Raw genomic sequence first — 24,801 nt, forward strand, 5'->3', positions numbered from 1 at the left:
CTTGTGTCCATGAAGTATAGACAAGGGGCTAGGAGACATGGCACTCTCCTAGCAAGGTGAAAACACTTTTGCAGCAACTCCAAAAGCTAACAATCTACTCAATACTAAGTCGTCATATCATCAGAAAGCCCTAGTATTTAGCGAATTAAATGTTTTTGTCTCTCAACATGGCAATCTAGTGATTTTGTAAGATAACTAGCTTGGCATATGGCTGTAATTTATGGTCATATAAGATTTTGTAAAAATATATGGCCCCCGTGCAAATTGAGTTAAGATAGAAATTGAGGCTTGGTCTATATGTGTGTAAAACTAATTTGTTTTAAAATATGAATATGTGATGGTTATAGTCCTTATTCTTTTATCTTTTCTATCATTATTTGTTTTCTGACTCATTTTTTCTTGCAACGAAACTGTTAAGATGTTATGCAGTTCTTGCATCGTTTTGGTTCATGTACAGCCCATACTTATCATATCTTACAGCTATGGGATATAGGAAACATATCACGCAGAAATTTTGAGAATGCTTGAAGTTCCAAATTGGCCTCTGGAAGCTCCAAAACTTGTTACTGATGGGAATGTTCACTGAACAGCACTAAAATGAAACAACTTGCAGGATCAAATGTCCAACATTTTTGTGAATGTTCCTTTTTTATTTAAGAATGTGAAATAAGAAGATTTCAAAATTTCTCTAACATTTAAGGCTGCTATTGGTTGCCATGCCATTTTACATTAAGAGGGTAGTTTGTTGATAGGTATTTTGGGCAATGAAGTAGACAGTTTTGTTACAGAACGAAATGTGGCTAATTTGTCTGAAGGTTTCCAATCATCTTGCCAACCGAAGCCATAATGATTCATTTAAGAAGGTTTCCTCTTCACCCTTCTCGTCCTATGGTCAGTTTCATTCTATATTTGTTGTAATAACTTTCAAAAGCTACAATATGCCTTATAAGATTATGTGGAAAGAATGAGATGAAAGAGAAAAATGTGAGGAAGAAGTTGTGTCTTATTGCATAAATTCAGTAAATTTTTAGAACTTTCTTGTTAAAATGATGGCTGCATTGGAGATAAAGAAGAAATTTCGTATCAGATTTGATGAACTGACAACAAGATATAATTATAAATTGAGCAGAAGCTAGGCTTTTTGCAAGACCTCCTGAAGAAAGCTCTTCCTTACATGCAGTTTTGAAGCAGAAGAAACATGATACTTCACAATCTTCACAGGTGTGGACTCTAAAGGCTGCGCATCCTTCACTTGTAACTCTTTCACGTGTCCAAACAAAGAGGATGGCGACATTGCTTCTTCCTTGGAAGAGACCTGTTTCTGTAGTTGCTCGTTCAAGATGGATGAATTCTCCACCTAGTTTCAGTAAAGGTTCATTACTTCTTCTGATAAGGTATGAAAAGGTCTCGTCTATATATCTGCTATTCTTAATGATTTTCTCTCTTGTTTCTTTCCTTGAGAGTACTTGAGATAAGATGCAATTTATTCCCTGCAAGAGATCATGTACTTGATATGGTATTTAAAGCAGATTCTCATACTATGGTGCCTCAATTTTTTGGTTTAGTAAGAAGTTACGGTGTCTTCGTAGAAGACAAACCTGTGATTCAAGATCAGCAAATTTAGCATTTGGAGGATCTAACTTAAAATGGACTAAATCAATTGAGAAACACTTCAGAAAGTCTAATCAAGTGAGTTGCTTTGTTCTAGTCCAACATTGGAAGTTCTCTTTCAATTTTTATGTTCTAGTAATAATAAATGAGGATACCTTTTACTTATATATGTTTACTAGGAAGCCAAAATAGCCACAACTACAGTGGAAAAAGGGGAAAGAGAGGAGAAATATGGTGTACTTGCAGATGTAGATATTGATATCAAGGAACAAGCAGACAAGCAAACTGCTTGTAAGGTTTCTCAGGGACTTAAATTACATGATAGTAAGTAATAAAATCCTTAAATCTGGACATCTGAACAGCATTTGAGATAATTATTGCTCTCGAATCTTTATTTGGAAGTTTATGCTCAGACATGTTATGATGTTTGTGTTATAAGTTTCATTAGTAAGTGTTGTGTGTTACCATTATTTTGAATATTATAACTCACTTGTGATGTGTAGGAGAACGCATTGTGTTTGTTGGGTTGAGCCGTTATAAGATGGATCCGTCTAAAAGGACACTCCAAAGAATTCCTGGTAGGATTGAATTTTGCTTCTATTTGCTTACTGGGAACAATAATGATTATTATGTCATTCTTTATCTTCCTCTCTATGTATATTATAATGCATCTTCTTAAAATTTTTCTGTCAATTCTGATTCTTCTATAAGCATAAAAAACATCAGTTGGTGTCTGCACACGATTGATTTGGTGGAAATTTAAATGGTTTGGGTTATTCAAATCATGTATCAAGACAAATTTTTTTGGTGCATTGTAGATGAAGGATCTAGTCATGATAGTGGTACTTCTTATACGAGACTCACAACTGATGCTGCAACAGTTTTCACTCCAAGAAGGTTGTCCATTGGTGGTATTGAGTAAGTGCAATTATTGTTTGATTAAATGTTTGCATTGGCAATAGAGATTTTAAAAATAGGTCTAGTACTCTATTTACACGTTAGGAGTTTCCCTTGTAAATTTTCTATACAAACATTTATTGGTATAAAGCTCTCTTAATATCTTGTGTTATTAATATACATCCTTGATCTGTACACCACCTTGGATATTCCAATGAACAGATCAAAACTTAAAGCTACTAAAATGAGCCTGTTACCTCCCAGGTTCTGACTTGGTGTAAAAGTCCCCTAAACACAAGTTGTGAAACCCTAAGGACAACTTAGATAAACTACCCACTATCACTTTGGTAGTCTTGTCTTTCTCTCTTTAGACTAGAGGAGTACTACCCTAAGGGGGGTCCCTATGGGTAACTAATCTCAATATTGTTAGTTTGGGAGTTCTTAGACAATGACAAAGTCCGAGACCACATTGATATCAATTTTTAATCCTTATCTTTGATGAGGTGCTGTCAGTGATCCATTGATGGGTTGTCAGTGAGATCTAGATCTAGAAGGGTCAAATTCATGTACTATTAATTGAGATTGTTGTCACCTAATTCACACCATGGGCTTACGTGGAAGAAATATTTAATCCACTATGTGTGGCCATGGGGACAAGTCTCGAGTTGAGTTTTTGTCCCTCAAATTTCAATTCCTCCATCTAAGTTAACTCCTAGCGAAGCCAAAGGGGGTAGTCCCTAAAAACAACTAAGGCTGATTAAGCTAAACAAGGAAAGATTCTAGGATTGAATTTAATTCACCAAAAGTGCATTCACCAATGACACATAATTCACAACACGTAAATATGAAGCATATAAGCACAATTCACAAATAAATGATATAACAATAACAATTGCATAAATGGAACATTCGTAAGCGAATGATATAGGCAATAGAAACTAGTCCCAGTAAGTGAATGCTTGCGTTGCTTAAAAGTAAGTCTGAATAATAAGATGGTGGCCCAAATGGTGCACTTTCGTGAAATGTTGTGGAAAATGTTCTTGGTAAATTTTATTAGATTAAATTTTACATGGAATAATTAGTGAATGAGATGATGGATATGTGGTGATCCATGTGTTTGCAGTAAAATAAATGTAATCTAATGTTGTTTCCCCTTCTATCCTTATCATTCGAATGGGTTTTAGAAAGTCTCAAGGAGATCCAACGGGAGGAAGCTTCGATTCAATGAGTACTCCCTTGATTTCACAGGTCGACCAGTTACAAGGAGATCCAACAGGAGGAGAAACTAGCCCACACCTCTGTTGGAAATTGTAACTAGGTTTGGTCTTCATAATTACATGAAGAAATGATTTATTTGTCATAAAGAAAATTTAAGTTATATTATGTCCCATTTGGACAAAATTAAAAGAAAAGAAAATTTAAAATTTTTAAGTGATATTTGTCCCCCAAATTGCTAAGTCGGTCGTCCTAAGAGACATGTCAGCTCAACAGATGTGGGAACAACTATATATAGGCCAGCATGCTCATTCATTTGAAAACAAGTTTGTGCATCATCTGTGGAAGTTCGGTAGTCTTCTGAGGTGACACAATTTGAAGTTATGAGGTGACACGGTCTGAAGTTTTGAGGCAGAAAAAGTCTGATCTATGCAATCTCTGTGATACACACTCTATGGAAACTCTGAGAGAGACGGTCTGAGAATCTGAGGACACACAGGACCAAAACCCTGACGCACGTAGGCCCGAAGTTTGAAGCTGGTATATACTAATTTTTGAGGTTTTGTTGATAAGGAAAAGGACTATGGTTTTATCTCTGTATTAGGTTGAAATAATGGACAGAGTTCAGGCTTATGAAGACATATATTTGGCTCCTTGAGGATAGTTTGATAGCATCTAATGAGAAAAATGGAGGGATGACTTGGCAATGGAAGGAACTAGTCACTGGACTGGACATGGATTTCTCTTGACTCTATAAGGAAAGGATTGATGAATTTTCCCTTGGGTGGGGTTTTTCCTTGGCTTGGAGCCTAACTTCTTGTGTCTTCTGTACACTATGATCTTTAATGTATTGTATCTAATGATAATTGCTTGATGAAGAAGATTAACTAACTAATGGAAAAGAACTATAATAACGCTCACAAGTAATCATCATGTTTAAGAATTCACCTTATCGCTGGAATTATAACATGGTATCAGAGCTAGAATTATAACATGGTATAGAAGTCAAGATAAAAAATGGTGAAGTCTATCTCTATGGATCAGCTCTTAGGATTCAATATTTCTCTATATCATCAGAATTTGAAAAAAGATACACTGGACGAATTTTCTAAACATTTGTTGGAGGAAACATCGTTGTAGTTGAAGTCCTCTTTGAAATTCCTATAGAGTCTGAGTCTACATCTCTGTTAAAATTTGGCATTTCAGCGATGAATTTTTCCTAGAAGAAATCATATATTTCAGTTTTGTTTGAACCACCTGTAATAAAATTTCATTTCTGACAATTCTAATATGACTTTTCAAAAATAGTAAGTCACATCTCAATTTGGAAGTGACTTTCCAAAAATAGAAAGTCATGTCTAAATGATCAAGGATGATCTTGACATATGGAATCGACTTTAAAATCAAATCAACCATGATTATACAAGTCAAAAATTAATATATTTATCCTTACTAGTATTATTATTATTATGATATTGTTATTTATAAAATAGTCTAAAGTCATTCACTTTTAATGGATTAATAAAAATGATTTTTCTCATGGAATAGGTTAATTAAATTGAGAATCTCTTACTTGGAAAATTGAACCTCTCTTGGAATAAAATAGTAACTCCACACTTCAGAGAATGTAACTCTCCCTCACTAATTCAATGTATGACAAAAGTGTAATTCCTCCTCGTTAAATGCGCTTGTAACGTCCTCATTCAATTCGATTTATAACTCTCACCAAATATTCTCTCATGCTAAGTGGAACTCTCTCTCTCCATAATTCGAATTGTAACTCCTCAAGACAAGTGTATATCTCTCTCTATTCTTTGGATGAGTTACACTTCTCCTCAAGTAACTCCTCCCTCATGGAATTCAATTCTCCTATTATTGGTTCAAGGCATGAATTCATTTTGTAACTCCTCTCCTTTCTCATCTATTTAAGCAAAAGCAAGTAAGAGTTGAGAGAAGCATGTTCATTGTGAAAAAGGAGAGCTAGTGTTGAGTGTGTGCAAGAGAAGTGTGAGAGCAAGTGAAGAGTAAGAGCAAGGGAAGAGCTAGAGCAAGTGTGAAGGACAAGATCTGATCAAGAGAAGGAGATCTTCAAGCAAAGAGCAAGAACACTTCAACTGCAAGTTGATCAGACATTGGTGACTTTATTCATTTTTACTCTCTTTCTCTCTCTCTCTGTACTATGTTGAACAATTGAAGAAATCTAATAGAAGAAGAATCATTTGGGTTTTGCCCTGGTCATTGGACCTAACTCTCAGTGTCTTATATTTGTGCTTGGTTGTCTTCATATGATCCTTAAGTTTATGTTCTATCTACAATTGTTGATCTGAAAAGTTTAGAAGAAGAAATTTGCATTCTAAGTAATTGCAACAACATAGAACATTTAGTTTTTTGCAAAGTACATTTAGTTTTCTGCAAAGTACATTCAACTTTATGCAAAGTACATTCAGTTCAATTCAATTCTCTGTGAAGTACATTTAGTTTTATGCATAGAATTTTCAAGTTTATGCAAAGAATTTTTAAATTTTTGCATAGAACTTTCAGATTTTAACAATCTCTGTATCCAAGATGTAGAAATTGATGCAAACGAAGTGATACAAATAAAAATATGTGAAGTTATTCCTGAGACAAAGGCTAAATAATGCGTGTTTCTAAGGAAGACTCTGTGTAAGTTTCTAAGGCTACATTCCTGTGGAGGAATGTGAATTTCAGTGAATTTCTCATGACTGTGATCTCACAACAGTAATCTGAAACTAACTAGATAGTATTCTCAAGCAATCCAAGTTCTGCTATAATGGTTATATAGTTACGGAACTGTTTGGATCAGGTCTTATACAAAAACAAAGTTCTGAAGCAAGTCAGGCTTATGCCTAGGACAATGATATAAGTCTCCTTCTGTATGGTGCAATGATCTCCTTTATACTTTAACAACAGATACGAGATACTCTTCCTAGGTTGTATTGTAAGATTGACATAATCATGATGCAATTTCTCTTACAAGACATGGATATGATTCATTATAATGATTGCGAAGCAAAGTGGCAATACTATTATGCTTCTGCAAAATTATTCTGAATATTCTTGTTAAATTTGGACAACTAGGTCCAAACTCCATGTTCTGATGCTCAGATTAAGAGGCTAATATTTTTGTTGGATTCCTCTTTCTGAGAGGTGTAAAATCCATATAAAAATAGTCTTAATCCGATGAGCAGAACTTATATTTTGAATTTATTATTCTTAATAAATTATATGTGCAAGGTCAGCCAGTTTTGTAATGTAGGCTCACATGCCCAACAGATGTGTCACACACCCTCATTGATGGATATATATACAGGTAAAGTTGGAGAGAATTTGATCATAACACAACTCACATGCTAGGGTTTCTGCTGCTAGGGTTTCGCAGAAGTTTGACCAGCGTTGAGGGTTGTTGTGACACATGCTGGTTAGAGGGTTGTAGTGACACATGCTGGGCTGGCTGACCAAAGGAGACTTTGCTGGTTGAAGCATCCTGCTGACCGCCGAAACGAACACATACATTTTTCTTGTTTCTGATTTGTCTTCTATAAGATCTGCTTATATGTTCTATCTGAATTTTGCTAATCTACTTGTATGATTGCAGTGAGAAAAGTGAAATTGCTCTTAGCATAGAACATCTACAAAACTTAACATGGTATCAGAGCTGAGGTGAAGACAAACTCTATCTATATCAATCATCGGGTCTTTAGATCTCAAGGGAGAAATGGCACAGTTCTAATGTGTCTAATCTATGCGGTGGTCGCATAGAGTTCCTGTTCGAGATTCGGTGGGACAGTGAGAGATGATTTTAGGGTTGCGCAGGTCGGACGAGTGCTCAGGTTCATTCGGAGGACAGCGCAGAAGTTTATGTCTAAACAACGAACTGTTGTGGTCGTTGGAAGCGGTTCACAAGTGTAAAGCTTACAGGAGTTTGCGCAGGCTATCTATGGCATAACCTTATGAACCGAATAGTGTTGGGTAGACAAGACTACGTATATGGTAGCGCAGTCCCATTCGGGTGTTGGAGTTCTCGAATCAATACGCAGAATTACATATGCGTTGTCGGCTGTTGATCCAATATAATTGAAGCGTTGACGAACGCGAGAATTGTGATATAATATGCAGGTCTGTTGAAGGGTCGCCGCGTGGACAGAAATCTGTGTTAAAACGCAGGTCAGTTGAACGACTGTCACGTGGCCAGGAATTGACAGGACCGCAGAGAGATACCCGAACGACGGACTATCGAAGCATTACATCTGTGGGCGGCTGGGTGTATGTGAAGCGCAGGTCTGTTGACGATCTGTAACGTGGACAGATATCTCCAGAACGTTGGTGGACATCACGTGAACGGAAGACGGCAAACGCTGAAGTTGCATACAGTGGACAGTCGGGACGACGCGTGGTCAGAGATATATGGCACAGAAGTGTTAATGGTCTGACGCGTGGGCAGTTAGATATACACGCGGGTTTATATATAAAACGCCGTATGATCAGTTGCGGGTTTATACTTATAAGCTGGAGTGTTAAGGCAAGCAGCAAGGGAGTTGCGCCAACAACACGTGGACAGAAGGCCACGAGTGCTGAAGTTGCAGAGGCGGTAAAGCAGTCGGGGCTTGGCAATGACACGCGGTCAGGTTGTTGATCTGACGCGTGAACAGTCATAAATAAACCCAGGTTTGAATATACGTATGCTGGCACGCTGGAACAGACGGCAAATACGTAGACCAAGATATATAATTTACACAGGTTTACGGGTGCTGGTGTGTTCGGACAACCACACGGGATTTTATAAGTCCACGGGTTATTGGTTGACAGATCTACAGTTGAATGGTTGCCGGTAGACACGTGGACAAGAATAGAATCGTTGACACACGCGTGGACAGTTATATATATATATATATACGCAGGTTTACATATATATATACGTTGGTACGTTGGAGCAAACGCCAACACGTGGACAGTTATATATATACGTAGGTTTATATATATACGCTGAGACGTTTGGAGCAAACAGCGAAGGAGATAACGCGGGTTTGCTGAGATAACACGTGGACAGGTTATAGCCTCGGTTGTGGACAGATTATAGCCTTGGTTGTAGACTGGTTTATGACAGTCTTATACACAGTTTGGTGCAGGTTTATGTAAGTGTCTCGGTGGGTACCCGCTTACATAGAAAACTGCAGTTTTGATGTATTACTATTAAGGCCTCTCGTGCCTTGTTGTATTGGTTATGAGTATGGCCGTGTGTTAGCCGGCATACTCATGTACATGTATTATTGTAAAGAAGTTTGAAGGCTGTATAGTAGGGCTGTCGTAGCAGCCATAGAAAGCCCTAACCAGGGCCGAAATTTCAGGGTCCTGTGCATTGGTCGAAATGTATTTGTGGACAGAAATATGACGTCTATCACAGGTATGTGCTTGTCTTTTATAATGATGAATTTGCCAGATATTATGGTCCAGATTAGACAGTTTGCAATTCTGGTATAATGGGCTGTAAGAAGATGCTTGGTAAAGCTCCAAGTATAGTCCCTTGAGAAGGACAACAAGGGCTGTTAGAAGGCAGATGCTTTGGAGTCTTAAAAATGGACATATGGAAGAGCTTAAGGGTAGTCAAGTGGGCTTATTATCAGACCCTATCTTCTGTAGTGAAATATGACAATATGACATAGTTTTCTGACAGTGATCTTCTGCACTTATTGTAGTGTCACTTACTCTTATGACAGTTATGCATAGCAGTGATATTGTTCTCTTGACAAGTGAAGAATGGAGATGATATATGGAAGAGATATTTGTTCCTATGACAATAATGTTTGGGCAGCGACTTTAGTGATATTTGGACAATGTTTCTTGATGTAAGGAAGTGATTCTTGTATGACAGTGATTTATATGGCTGTGACATGACAATGATATATAGGGCAGCATGATGATAATCACAACTATTGCAGCATGGCGTCATATGCAGTGATGCAGCAAGTGGACCTAGATGTAGTACTATGATAGGTGTAGCCGTCACTTTGGAGAATCAGTTGAAGCAGAATGTCTTCAACTGATCTCATCGTTATAGAAGATCATCTATGCTCAGATCTAGACAAGCCAAAGTGTTGACTTATGTTGTAAATGTACTCTCTCTCTCTTTCTCTGTTGAACCTTGAAGATAAAAGAAGAATTGATCAAGGGTTTCCCCACACATGAAACAAGGATGAAGGAATTTGATAATGAAAGAAATACTGCTGTGTACATTCAAAACCGATGCCCTCATTCCGCTTTGGACTCCAAAACTCCCGAAGAGGTTTTCTTTGGTAAGAAACCTGATGTCTCACATTTTAGAATTTTTGGATGTCCTGTCTATTTTCATGTGCCGAAAGAAAAGAGAAGTAAGCTGGATGCTACTGGGAAGAAAGGAATGTTTGTGGGCTACAGTGAGACTTCTAAGGCATATAGAGTCTATGTACCTGGTCAAAGGGAAGTAGAGAAAAGCCATGATGTCACTTTTGACGAAGATGCTTCCCTGAAGAAAGTAGTAGATCTTCCTAGATCTGAAGAAAACCATGAAGAAAGACCTGGAAATCTAGAAGAACCCCAGGATGAGACTATGCCTGATGTTGAAGGGCCAATGGACCCTATTGATCCTTCCCCTTCTCTAGGAAAGAGGCCATCATGGCTCAGGGACACCCTCAAAGATGCTGAGGGTCATGCTGCCCCAAGGGGAACATTCCGAGAAAGCAAGAAGCCGTGTAGATACCAAGGGTATCTAGCTGCCATAAGTACTATTATACAATCTGAACCTGGATCTTTTGAGGAAGCCATCAAGCATCAAGTCTGGAAGGATGCTATGCATGAAGAATATGAGGCTATTATGAAGAATGATGTCTGGGATGTGGTCCCGAGACCGAAGGACAAATCTGTTGTTACCACTAAATGGCTCTACAAGATTAAACATGGATCTGATGGGAGTGCTGAAAAGTTTAAGGCAAGATTTGTTGCCCGTAGCTTCTCTCAAAAGGAAGGAATTGACTATGACGATATATTTGCACCTGTGGCTCGATATACCACCATCCGATCCATCATAGCCCTTGTTGCTACGCAAGGATGGAGTCTTCATCAGATGGATGTCAAGACCGCTTTTCTGCATGGTGCAATAAAGGAAGAGGTGTATGTAGAACAACCTCTGGGATTTGAAGTTCAAGATCGAGACACTTATGTCTGCAGGTTGAAGAAAGCCCTCTATGGGTTAAAGCAAGCACCCAGAGCTTGGTATGAGAGGATGGATCGTTACTTGATGAAGCTGGGCTTCACTCGAAGCAATGCTGATCCAAACCTTTACTTTAAGGTTGTGGAAGGAAAGCCTCTCATTCTAGTGTTGTATGTGGACGACCTCTTCCTGACAGGTGATGACCCTCTCATTCATCAATGTAAGAGGGAGCTTGCTGCTGAGTTCGAGATGAAAGACCTAGAACTGATGCACTATTTCCTAGGCCTGGAGGTCTGGCAGAGACCTGCAGAGATTTTCCTTTCTCAAGGAAAGTATATTGTGAAGCTTCTGGAAAGATTTGGGATGGTGGACTGTAAGTCCGTGTTGACACCAATGGAACTCAACTTTAAGAAGTTGAGTGGCAGCGCTGCAGGGCCTATCTTGGCCAATCCTACTGAGTATCGTCAACTCATAGGAGCTTTGATGTTCTTAGTGAACACCCGTCCGGACATATGTTTTGCAGTGAATACTTTGAGTCAATAGATGGTTGAGCCTCATCATTTTCACTGGGTTGGTGCCAAGAATCTTTTGAGATATCTTCGTGGGCACGATAAACCATGGGCTGAGATACACTGCCGGGAGTGTGATACTCCGGGGATATACTGATGCCGATTGGGCTGGCAGTGTGGTGGATCGTAAGAGCACATCTGGATGTTGTTTCAATCTTGGTTCTGCTTCGATCTCATGGATGAGCAGGAAGCAGAAGTCGGTGGCTTTGCGCACCGCGGAGGCCGAATACATTGTTGCTAGTATGGCCTGTTGTGAAGCAGTTTGGTTGAGGAAGCTCTTTAGTGAGCTGTTCCAACATGTGCTAGATACCACTGTAATACTCTGTGATAATCAGAGTGGGATTCGTATGACTGAGAATCCTGTGTTCCACGACCGATCCAAGCATATTGATATCAGGTACCACTTTATCCGGGATATGGTACAGCGAGGCGCCGTAAGGCTCGATCATATAGGAACTGATGAGCAGGTCGCGGATATTCTCACTAAGCCCCTGGGGAAGGTCAAGTTCCTAACCTTCCGTGAGAGTCTCGGTGTCGTGGAAAGACCCTATGATGTGGGTCCTGTTGGACGATGAGCTCTGGGAGCTCTGGGGGGCTTTGGGGATAGCTTCTCGGAGCTATAAGCACTCATAATGCTTCTGCCCCACCCTTGTGATTATTGAGCTGGTTCGCCACTTATTTAATCTGTGCCCCGTATGCATCCTACCCATTGAGTTCAGGGCTCATGGGAAGTACCTCTCATTTGGCCAATGAGGTGTGGAAAAGCTAGAGACTATTAGCAAAGACTGATGGACGCATCAGATATTGCCGTACTCTCTATCTAGGATGGCATGGTCCAACCACTTGATCTGGGATCAAGATTTGTGAGGTCTGGGACCTCTGGACTAATTATGTCAGTCGGGGAATGATGTCTTTGTGACTGACCCACTTCTGTTCTGAAATAAAGAAGCCAGCAAAGCAAGTTTCGGCGGGATGACTCACGATGTTAATTGCACTAATAGATGGAGTTCTCCCTAGTTGAGAGGGAGTATTAAATTTGGACAACTAGGTCCAAACTCCATGTTCTGATGCTCAGATTAAGAGGCTAATATTTTTGTTGGCTTCCTCTTTCTGAGAGGTGTAAAATCCATATAAAAATAGTTTTAATCCGATGAGCAGAACTTATATTTTGAATTTATTATTCTTAATAAATTATATGTGCAAGGTCAGCCAGTTTTGTAATGTAGGCTCACATGCCCAACAGATGTGTCACACACCCTCATTGATGGATATATATACAGGTAAAGTTGGAGAGAATTTGATCATAACACAACTCACATGCTAGGGTTTTTGCTGCTAGGGTTTCGCAGAAGTTTGACCAGCGTTGAGGGTTGTTGTGACACATGCTGGTTAGAGGGTTGTAGTGACACATGCTGGGCTGGCTGACCAAAGGAGACTTTGCTGGTTGAAGCATCCTGCTGACCGCCGAAACGAACACATACATTTTTCTTGTTTCTGATTTGTCTTCTATAAGATCTGCTTATATGTTCTATCTGCATTTTGCTAATCTACTTGTATGATTGCAGTGAGAAAAGTGAAATTGCTCTTAGCATAGAACATCTACAAAACTTAACAATTCTCCTATACAAGTTGTCTGGAATGTGATATAAACTATGATCTGAGCATTCTAGACTAAGATACAAGGTTACCTTGACGAAACCAAAGTGGTGCAAGCTCATATCCTTGACACGACAATGATGAAAATTAAGCAAATTGTTCTCCTCACCAATACACAATAATGTGAGTTAGTTCTCAAAAATACGAGTTACTTGACAAAGATACAAGATACTTCAATTGTGATGACAAAAATTCGAGATAGTAATGTGAAGTGATAGTACGATATAGTTAGTGTTATCCTTTGAAGTGATCTTGATATTAACTGTGACTTTGACTACATGACAGCAGGTGCAAACTTTGAAGGCAACCCTGGTGGAAGAAGATGACATACATCTGCTGAAGTGAAGGAAAAATGAAATCTAATCTAAAAGAATAAACTGAATTCTTATTTACGAAATGAAATGAAATTAAGCTACTCTATTGTTTTACGGTGCAAGGTTAATTTTAGACCCAATAAAAGCACTGTTACTGCTCAAACTAGGAGGGGGTCCTATAGGGGCACTTTCTAGGTCAAGAGCAACAATGAACCTAAAGCCCACTTTCACCACGGCTAAAGCTTCCTACTCTTTATGTACTTTCATTGATGGGAGGAGACTCGATATATAGAGAATCACTTATAAAGGATAGATTAACTAAGATGGGTGTGAAGTGATCTTGGGGATCCTTTCTTAAGGGAGGCTCGAGAATGGGACTTGCTTGCTTCTTAAGCAAGTTAGAATGCTTTCTAGGAGAAGGGGATGAGGATTTAAGGGCTAGGTTTAAGGAGTGTGAATTGTAAAGGAGCTTCCAAAACCCTAAAATCCTTATTGAACTTGGTTTCCCAAATGGTTTTTGAAGAGATGACTTTTCAAAAGTATCGGACCATACAGGAGCAAGTGGACCTGAGTTAGGTCAAGAGGAAGGAGTTTAGAAACTAATGATAGACTTTACCTAAACGAGGAGGAGAAAGGGACCAAAGAATTGATTTTCAGTTAAAGGTGCAAAATGATCCCTATGAGGAACTAGCCTAGGGAAACTTAGGGCAAAAACCAATCTCGAGGCTATGGCTTGGAATATATCACAACCCCACTGTCGGAATTTCCTCAAATGTGGAGAAGGCCTAGTAGAGACACCAATGCAGTTGAGGCCTAGAGATCGAAGTTTTTCTATGGGTGGTTTGTTGGAAAAATGATGCCCTTGGAGCCCTAATGTGGTTAGACCTAGAATAAAGAAGGGGAGGTGAAGAAAAATGTTTCTGTAATTGATTACCTTATGGTAGACCAGTGCCTAATCCTTTCGGAATATTGGAGTCAAGAATAATACGAAGATAGACTTCGTTTCTAGGTCAAGGAAGCCTTAAGATCAACTTTGCTTGTTATTAGGGCAAAGGAGAGTGACCTCAAATGCTTTTATACATCGTTTTGCAAGACGAAGTAGTTTATCAAGATAAATTCAACCATAGAATTATCCCTAGGAAAATTCATTCAACATACACGGCCCATACATAGAGATATGCTATATAGAAACATAATTCCACAATTTCACAGTAAATGCATGCAACAACTAGCGCTAGTATAGTGAAAATCTCATTATCAATACATGTGACAAAGTAAAAGAATAATAACATTAAATTTACACTTACATGTAAGAGAATATATCCGACCACCAATAGACTTGCCAATCATGCAGCTCCAAGATAAGGAAAGACAATCCATACATCAAAATTCATCCATGCTTCAAATTTCATCCACCAAGAAGGAATAGCGAAAATATCAAGAGAGATACAAGTCCAAAGCAAGTGATGATGAGAAATGAACTCTCATCATTTGTATTTATACACCTCTAAGGAGTTCAATTTAACTATTTGAGCCTACATTAGCCCATAAAATGAAAATAATGTGCAAATAACTAACTTTTGGTGAGAAGCCCACCAAACTAACTCATAAACAAAATAACAAGCCTCGAAAGAGGTCGAAAGATCAATAATGCATATCGTTGGGCTCTCTAAGAAGCTTGATGAAGTACATAAGTTCCATAATGATGAATAGGACTTCCAAAAGTAATGGACAAGGGGTTGGCCCCTTGTTCTCCACATAATAAACCTATGGTGCTCCCAATGGCTAAGGACACACAAGTAACCTCATGGGTCTCCAAGTAAGTCAAAGATGCTTATAGACCATCTGTAAGGACTCAAATGATGGCGTAAGTGATGCCAGATCAACATACAAATCCTGGGTCATTTTCCAAGTGTATGGTATAATTGTGGTGCTGGCTGGGTTAAGGTGAACCAGGTGCATCTTTCTCGTCCAATAGGTGAATCTCAAGCAATTTGTGAAAATATCTGAGGATCCATGGAGTGTTGTCTATTGCTGTGGAGGCCCATGGCTCTCAATGCACACTCTACATGTGTCAATGTAGTCCTCTAGAGGGTTAGGACCCTGTATAGAGAGATGAAACCCAAGATGGAGACCACCTGCAATCTTGCATAAGATTGAATGTGTTCCCTAGCCTTCCTATACAACAAGTCCTCAAGGAAATAGAGTAAAAGAGCTTACAAACCATGTAAAACAGGTGGAGACTTCATAATGGAATGCCCTTCCATAATGGGCTTTAACATGTGCTAATGTCTCCAAGCTCCAAAAGGGGTTAACCCCAGTATCCTATTAGGTGGTTTCTACTTCTAAAGGGGATATTATGTCCAAGATACATCCTTTAAAAGGTGGTGGCATGTGATAAAGAGATGAATGGAGTAGGGAATGAAAAGGGGTAGCCACGGGCCACATGCTGGGATACAAGGGTAGCTAGTAAAAGGGAAGCCCACCCTTGGGTATGTAATGTATAGGAGGGAGAAATCGTACTACATGAGGTTCCCCTACCTTGATTTTTCCACCCTTTTTTATATTCCCTTTTCCTTTCATGATTTTTCTTTAATTAATTGCTCGGGGCTCAAGGGGTAAGAGCATGATGTGTGAGATATAACAGTGGATACCCCCTTTAAGGTAGGGCGGTTCATTGCCCACCATGGTTTGGGACAGTCATGGGTTCCTAAATGACAAAGGAGGTTCATCTATGACCTGTAGGAACTAGGGTGATGGCCATGATGATCAAGTAGAGCTCATGTATTGGCTTTTGCTCACGTGCTAAATGTGTTTGTCCTGGCCATATTTTGCATTTTGTGGTACATTTTCCTATTGAATGTGGCCAATTATGCTTTTACTTTTCTTTTCAGCTGCATCAACCTCCGGGGCATCATTCCAGGTCCGACCCAAGGTGTGGGAAAGGGGAAGGGGAAATCTAACCTTATGTGGACCTATGTGGGAGAAATGTTGAATGTGGTTATGATGAGTAAAAGGGGAGTATTATATATGGATGAGGGAGTGGGACCACTTAACCAAAGTCGGGGTTTCCCATGTAATACCATCCCTAAGCCGAAGGGTCAATAAAAGAGATCCCATGGGACTAGAGTCCAAGGTTAACATCCAAAAGGAGTCTACGGTACAAGAGCACAGACCTAGCCCATTCTTTCCGCCAAATCCCCCCATTAGTCCATGCCCAAAAGTGTCCATGATAAGAAAACTACAATACTCAATTACCAAATGACAAGGCATACCTTTTAGGTTCAAGAGGCCCATCTTCAAACATATGGGTGAGGGAACACATGGTTGGCTCAGGTGGTGGAGAAATGACACAACGAGCTAGTTGGTGGCTGCAAGGGGCTCCTGGCTACCTGTTGAGGGCCATCTTTGAGAAACTTTTCTCCTATGGATATCACCCACAAAATGGTGTGTAATATCTGGCTCCAATTGGGACGTGAACTCTTGGAAAAATGGATGAGCTACTTGAATAGGAGCTCATGAGAACTCCAACAATCTCTTGGTTACTGTAGAATTATTAACTGCAGTTATAATAGATAAACAAAACATGGGGCAACAACTTTCGCGGCGTCTCATGATCCCACATTCTTGGATTAGGCCCATAAAATCGACTCATAGAAGCAAAATGCAGCTTTTAAATCTGAATCCAACTAATCTATCATGAGAAATATCATATGAATTTAATTCTAATGCAAAATCAGCATGCAATGCATCCTACCCTAACATGCATATAATAATGCTAATGCTAAGTGTAATCATAAAGCCAATGCAACCAACATATCATCATATCAATATACATATGCCTGCCAATATGATCACTCATGTGGAAAATCCCGAAGTGGATGCAGATAGATTTGTATGGAGGATGAAGTGGGTGGGAAGTGGGAAAAGATGAGCTCCATTCAAGGTAAAAGGAGGCCCTAGGATAAGGAGAATAAGCCAATTTAGAAGTGTAGGGCTTTCCCTCTAAGTACACAATGGTGGAATGAAATATCACTCTCAACAATTTCCTATCACAATCATTGTTTATAATATCATGCTTTGTAGATGCCATAAGGTCCTGATGAGAGGGGAACGAAAGGCGAAGGAAGGATGGGGTACAATAAATAGGTCGCTCAAGGTGATGGTCACATTGGAGAGGGGAGGTCATGGACTGATCAAGACCCCGAGGGTGCGTCCAAGGAGGTAACATATAATCAATGATGGGCTCTTCCTTAACACTATACTCGGAAGGGGGAAATGGCTCATGGTCACTTGAGATCATATGATAAGGGGTGAGGGAATCACTTGATGAAGACTCAAGATGATGAACAATAGAAAAGGGCAAAGGGGAAGCTGAAGTCTTAATGGGACCCTTTTCCTGAAAATCCAACCCTTGAGGCACGAGTGATTTGAATATACTCCCGGAATCATAAGGAAGGTAGGTATGAGCGAGGGCCTTATCAATCCTATTATTGTTGGTCTCAAAGAGAGGGTCTTCCCAAAAAGGAGAATCAATCATCTCCAATTGCTCCTTTTCATGCAAGGGAAAGTGATAATTCTCCTTCCCAAGGGTATCGATGGATATGTCCTCATAAATAACGCTCAGGAGAAAGTAAGGATCACTCTCAACCTCATCCTCCTTGTCGATGTCATAAATGGGAGCAAAGTCAAATTGAGGGCCAACGACCTCCTATTTCTCTTTTTCAATATGGAAATAATCTCCAATGTCATCTTCTAAGTGGCTAATGGGATCACTTTACTTAAGGTTCTCAACAGGAGAATCATTGGGAGTACTATCATTGAGAAAGGTAAGGTTAGTCTTAACCTCACTTTCTATAGACTCATTCTTCCCAACATGTGTCCTCAAAATCATCCTTTTCATCATGTGGACCCAAGGTGGACTCGTCTTCCTTCTCATTACTTAGATTCTCAATGTTTTGATGAGGCTTGATGAAGGCTTCCTCTTGGATGCTTAATGCAGGGTGTACTTGAAAATGTCTAAGAAATCCATCAACAAACTCTTCAATAGATGAGATTCTCCTAGGTTCATGACCATGCAACAATGACTAATGACCACCGAGAGATCCCATGAACAATAACATCAAAACATCTTGGTGAACAACCTTCTCTCTCGAAGCATGTGCATTAAATCTTTCTACGTGGTCAATTGTGGGGAGTGGATCACCATCAAACATGGGAACCCCATGTACCATTGTTCCTGTGACATGATTAGGATGGCCAGGGATGCTAGCAATGTCCAAAGAGGGAAATTTATCAAAGAAAGAAAACCTGTTTGAGATATACATAAAAAATATGTAGGAGTCGCCAATGTGAATTTAAAGATGCTTAGAAAAATGCTTGCTTCACCCTACAAGCATCGGCCATTAAATTTCAATGAAGAACTAGGGGTTCATTCTTCCAATGAAATTGCCAATAATGTTATGTCAATGCCATATGGGGAGCAAAACACATGTTTCGTGTCCCCGACAACAACGCCAAAATGTTACTGCTCAAAATAGCAAGGGTCCTAGAGGGGCACTTGCTAGGTCAATAGCAACAATGAAGCTAAAGCTCATTGTCACCACTGCTAAAGGTCCTACTCTTTACAGACTTTCATCGATGGGAGGAGACCCGACATATAGAGAATCACTTATAAAGGATATATTGACTAAGATGGGTGTGAAGTGATCTTGGAGATCTTTTCCTAGGGGAGTCTCGAGAATGGGACTTCCTTGCTTCTTAAGCAAGGTACAATTATTTCTAGGAGAATGGGATGAGGATTTAAGGGCTAGGTTTAAGGAGTGTGAATTTTAAAGGAGCTTCCAAAGCCCTAGAATCCTTGTTGAACTTGGTTTCCCAAATGGTTTTTGAAGAGTTGACTTTTCAAAGGTATGGGACCATATGGGAACAAGTGGACTAGAGTTAGGTCAAGTGGAAGGATTTTAGCAACCAATGGTAGACTTGACCTAAACAAGGAGGATAAAGGGACCAAAGAATTGATTTTCAGTTAAAGGTGCAAAATGATCCCTATGAGGAACACCAGTGCAGTTGAGGCCAAGAGATAAAAGTTTTTCTATGGGTGGTTTTTCGGAAAAATGATGTCCTAGGAGCCCTAATGTGGCTAGACCTAGAATAAAAAAATGGAGGTGAAGAAAAATGTTTCTTTAAGTGATCACCTTATGGTACACTAGCGCCTAATCCTTTGGGGAGATTGGAGTTGAGAAGAATATGAAGATAGACTTCGCTTCTAGGTCAAGGAGGCCTTAAGATCAACTTCACTTGTTATTAGGGCAAAGGAGAGTGACGTTAAAAGCTTTTATAATTCGTTTTGCAAGGTGAAGTGGCTTATCAAGATAAATTCAATTATAGAATTATCCCTAGGAGAATTCGTTCAACATACATGGCCCATACATAGAGATATGCTATATAGAAACATAATTCCACAGTTTAACAGTGAATGCATGCAACAACTAGCCCTAGTATAGCGAAAATCTCATTATCAATGCATGTGACAAAGTAAAAGAATAATAGCATTAAATCTGCACTTATATGTAAGACAATATATCCAACCACCAATAGACTTGCCAATCATGAAGCTCCAAGATAATAAAAGACAATCCATACATCAAAATTCATCCATGCTCCAAAATTTCGTCAACCAAGAAGGAATAGTGAAAATCTCAAGAGAGATACAAGTCCAAAGCAAGTGATGATGAGAAATGAACTCTCATCATTTTTTTTTATACACCTCGAAGGAGTTTGATTTAACTATTTGAGCCTACATTAGCCCATAAAATGAAAATAATGTGCGAACAACTAACTTTTGGTAACAAGCCGACCAAACTAGCTCATAAACAAAATAACAAGCCTCTTAAGAGGTCGAATGATCATTAATGCATATTGTTGGGCTCTCTAAGAATCCTAAGTCCATAAGTGCCATAATAATGAATAGGACTTCCAAAAGTAATGGACAAGGGGTTGGCCCCATGTTCTCCACATAATAAACATGTGGTGCTCCCAATGGTTGTGAGGGCACACAAGTGACCTCATGGTCTCCAAGTAAGTCGATGATGCCTGTAGACCATCTATAAGGGCTTAGATGATGGTGTAAGTGATGCCAGATTAACATAGAAGTCTCGGGTCATCCGCCAAGTGCATTGTACAACTATGCGGCTGGTTGGGAAAAGGTGAACCAGGTGTATCTTCCTCGACCAATAGTTGAATTTCAAGCAATCTCTGAACATCTTTGGGGATCCATGGAGTGTTTTGGAGTCTGGACTACTTTGGAGGCCTATGGCTCTCAACGCACACCCTATATGTGCCATTGTAGCCCTCTAGAGTGTTAGGACCCCATATAGGGAGACCAAACCCGATATGGAGACCACTTACAATCCTGCATAAGATCCAATGCATCCCCTAGCCTTCCAGTACAGCAATTCATCAAGGAAATGGAGTAAAAGAGCTTACAAACCATGGAAAACCGGTGGGGACTTCATAATGGCATGCCCTTCCATAATGGGCTTTGGCATGTGCTAATGTCTCCAAGCTCCAAAAGGGGTTAACCAAGTATCCTATTAGGTGGTTTCTACTACTAAAGGGGATAGTATGTCCAAGATACATCCTTTAAAAGGTGGTGGCATGTGATAAAATTATGAATGGAGTATGGAATGAAAATGGGCAGCCCTGGGCCACATGCTAAGGTACAACGGTAGCTAGTAAAAGGGAAGTCCACTCTTGGGTATGTAATGTATAGGAGGGAGCAATCGTTGTACATGAGGTGCCCCGACCTTGATCTTTCTACCCTTCTTTATATGCCTTTTTCCTTTTTTGATTTTTTTCTTTAATTAACTACTCAAGGTTCAAGGGGTAGGAGCATGATGTGTGAGATATAGAAGTGGATACCCCCTTTAAGGTAGAGTGGTTGATTGCCCACCAGAGGTTGGGACAATCATGGATTCTTAAATGATAAAGGAGACTCATAGAGGGCCTGTAGGAACCAGTGTGATGGCCATGATGATGGGGTAGAGCTCATGTATTGGGTTTTGCCCAAGTGGTAAATGTGTTTATCCCGACCATCTTTTGCATTTTGTGGTACATTTTCTTGTTGAATGCGGCCAATTATGCTTTTGCTTTTCTTTTCAGCTGCATCAACCTTCGAGGTAGCATTCTAGGCCTGACCTAAGGTGTGGGCAAGGGGAAGGGGAAAGCTAACCCTATGTGGACCCAGTGGAGGAATGTGGACCTAGGTGGGAGAAATGATGAATGGGTTTATAATGAGTGGAAAGATAGTAATATATTTGGATGAGTGAGCAGGACCACGTAACCAAAATCGTGGGTTCCCATCTAATACCATCCCTAAAGCTGAAGGGTCAATAAAAGAGATCCAACATGACTCCAAGGTTAACATCCAAAAGGGGTTTAAGGGACAAGAGCACAGACCTAGCCCATTCTTTCTGCCAAATCCCCCCATTTGTCCATGCCCAGAAGTGTCCATGATAAGCAAATTACAATACTCAATTACCAAATGACAAAGCATACCTTTTAAGTTTGGGAGGCCCACCTTCAAACATATGATCATGGCAGATGGGTGAGGGACCACATGGCTGGCTCAGGTGGCAGAGAAATGGCACAACGAGCTAGTTGGTGGCTGCAAGGGGCTGCTGGCTACTGGCTAAGGGCCATCTTGGAGAAAATTTTCTCCTAGGGATATCACCCATGAAATGGTGGGTAACAAGCACAACATGAAAAAGAGACACAACACACAAGATGTGCCCTATTTTTAAGGGGGAATGGGATATCTAGACAACTCTCATAGCTCCCTCAAAAAATTTAAATCGTTACTTTGTAGTGATGGGAACTCCTTGTGAATAAAGGGAAATCTTGATTTTTTATATGTTTTACAAAAGCACCTAAATGGAACCACTTTAGGTACTTTGGATCAACAAATTTAGTGAAATTTCGCTAGCAACTCCCCTTATACTTTCATGGACCTGCAAAAAACCAGCAAGCAAAACAAAGTGAAAGATACCTAGAATTACTTTGGAACACCCACAATTGTTAGGACAATATACCCAAAAGTTCTAAGTAAAAAATCTAGAATGAAATGTTCAAATTCCTACTCTAACACAACCAAGAAAAGTCACACTAAGTCAACTTTTCTTGGCTAACTTTACTGCTGTTTGGACAGCAGAAAATTTAGTCTCCAAATCGCTAGATATAACAATGAGATCTTGTGAAATTAAACCAAGAACTTTGAGGAATTTTTTTTTGTAGAATTTTGAGTAAGAAAAAAAGAGGGATGTCGGAGAAGTCTTCATGTGATCTGGATTTAAACATGAATGCAACAACTTACAAATATAACCATAAACAAAAAGATGCAGTAGAAATAACACTTCATTTAATTAATATCAAATACTGAAATATGCTTACAAACAGAATGGAAATAAGACTAGCTCGAGCGATGATAGCTTATCTCTGAGAAGAGATGTGGAGCTACATGCCTCTGAACTGTGTTACAATGAGGCTCAAAGGCCTATTCATTATTGAGAAACAATGGAAAACCCTAAACATCCAAAAATATAACCCTAGGAGATGAAACACCAAACTATGGGCCTCGTTTCGGTAAATTGGTAAATCAACTTCCCGGGTCGTAACTTTCGCATACGATCTCTGTTTGACTCGCATAATACCTTGTTAGAAAGATCTATTTGAGGACTACAACTTTTGAATGGACAACATCGGTCGTTGACCCAAGTTGATCCCAGTTTTCCCACAAAACATCGTCTAGGGCTTCAAAATGGCTCCGGAAGTTCAGGACCCGTAAAACTGCAAAAAATAGTAAATTGTGCTACAAATAAGGAAATTGAAAGATTGAAAAAAACAATGGTGGGGATCCAAGTGGAATAGGCGAGTGGCCACAATTATCCACCTAGATCATTCCTCCCCCTTAGGAAACAATGGTCCCCACTGCATTGAGTCCATCCATGATATGAGGAAACTTCTTCTGAACTTGGTCCCTAGTGAGCCACTTGCCATGGTGAAGGAGTTGGCCTGATTTGACAACTCAATATAGTTGGATCCTTTGTTGTTGGGTGCTCTTGTTCTGCGTGTCCATGGTCTGATCAGTTGTGGCTTGTTCCATGCAATCTGGATTTAACTCTGTAGGTGTGAGTTGTTCTACAATGTTTGATGTGTCTAGAAATGGTGGGAAGTATGGTCGAAGGCAGTCCACATTAAACACTGGGTGCACGCCAAGGAATGGGGGAATGCTGAGCTCAAATGCATTGTCTCCAATAGCCTTGGTAATGGTGTAAGGACCATATCAGAGTGGTTTGAGTTTTTGATAGGCTCCAGTAAGGCGTTCCTTCTGCAAATGCAACTAGACTTTGTCGCCCACCTGAAATTTGTGTGGCACCCGATGTTGATCATGTTGCTACTGGTACTTGGCATTTGATTTCTCCAGAATGTCATGGACCTATTGGCGGATATGTTGGATGTACTCAATGAAGATGTTTGCCTTATCGACTTCTGACTGGACATGAGCCGAATCTGCCTAAGTAGCTACAAATGGTATGGCCACATCAATGGGACACAGTGGCTGGAATCCCAAGCCCACCTGAAAAGGGTTGTGGCCAGTCGAGCTGCGGAGAACCCGATTATAGCTATGTTGGACATAGGGGAGGCTCTTATCCCATGTGTGTGGATTCTTTGAGTTGTACATGCGCAGAATGTGTACGATCATCCTGTTGACGACCTTTGTCTGGCCATCAATTTGGGGATGGAAAGTTGTGGACTTAGTGAGCTTGGTGTCCAACATCGGCCAGAGATTGGACCAAAATGTACTGAGGAAACTACTGTCCCGATTTGAGATGATAGACTGTGGGATCCCAAAGTGTACCCATACTCATTCAAAGAAGAGTTTGGCAGTGGCTTCTGCTGTGATATTCTTCTTGCAGGTCGCTATAATGGCCATCTCCGAGAATCTGTCGATAACCACAAAAACACAGATGTTGCCATGCTTAGTAGAAGGAAGGCCCGACGTGTAATCCATGGAGATGGATTCCCAAGGTCAACTAGGGGTAGGCAACGAAGTATAGAGGCCTTGCTTCTTGATGGTCGGTTTGGCAATGACGCAGGTAGTGCAGGATCTAATGTACTTCCTGACATCTTGTCTAAGATTCGGCTAATAGAAATACTTCTGTAGTACTGCCACTGCTTTCTCAACCCCGAAATGCCCAACGGCCCTACTGTAGTGCACTTCCCAAATTATCTTCGCTCGCTTGCTTGAAGGAGAACACAAAGGTGTCCTAGGTGG

General features: G+C 40.0%; 1 long non-coding RNA gene across 1 annotated transcript in view; it reads left to right on the plus strand.

The window, feature by feature from the left end:
• Positions 1–2,428: 2,428 nt before the first annotated feature.
• The window catches only part of LOC149162142 (uncharacterized), a 97,550-nt gene continuing 75,177 nt past the window's right edge, over positions 2,429–24,801 (plus strand). The window contains exon 1 of the long non-coding RNA XR_016261547.1: positions 2,429–2,529. This is a non-coding gene — a long non-coding RNA (uncharacterized LOC149162142). The remainder of the gene's footprint in view (positions 2,530–24,801) is intronic.

The sequence above is a fragment of the Pinus tabuliformis genome, chromosome 5_2, assembly GCF_031772625.1.
Source record: "Pinus tabuliformis cultivar Carrire ecotype Pingquan chromosome 5_2, CPIR1, whole genome shotgun sequence".
NCBI classification, from domain to species: domain Eukaryota; kingdom Viridiplantae; phylum Streptophyta; class Pinopsida; order Pinales; family Pinaceae; genus Pinus; species Pinus tabuliformis.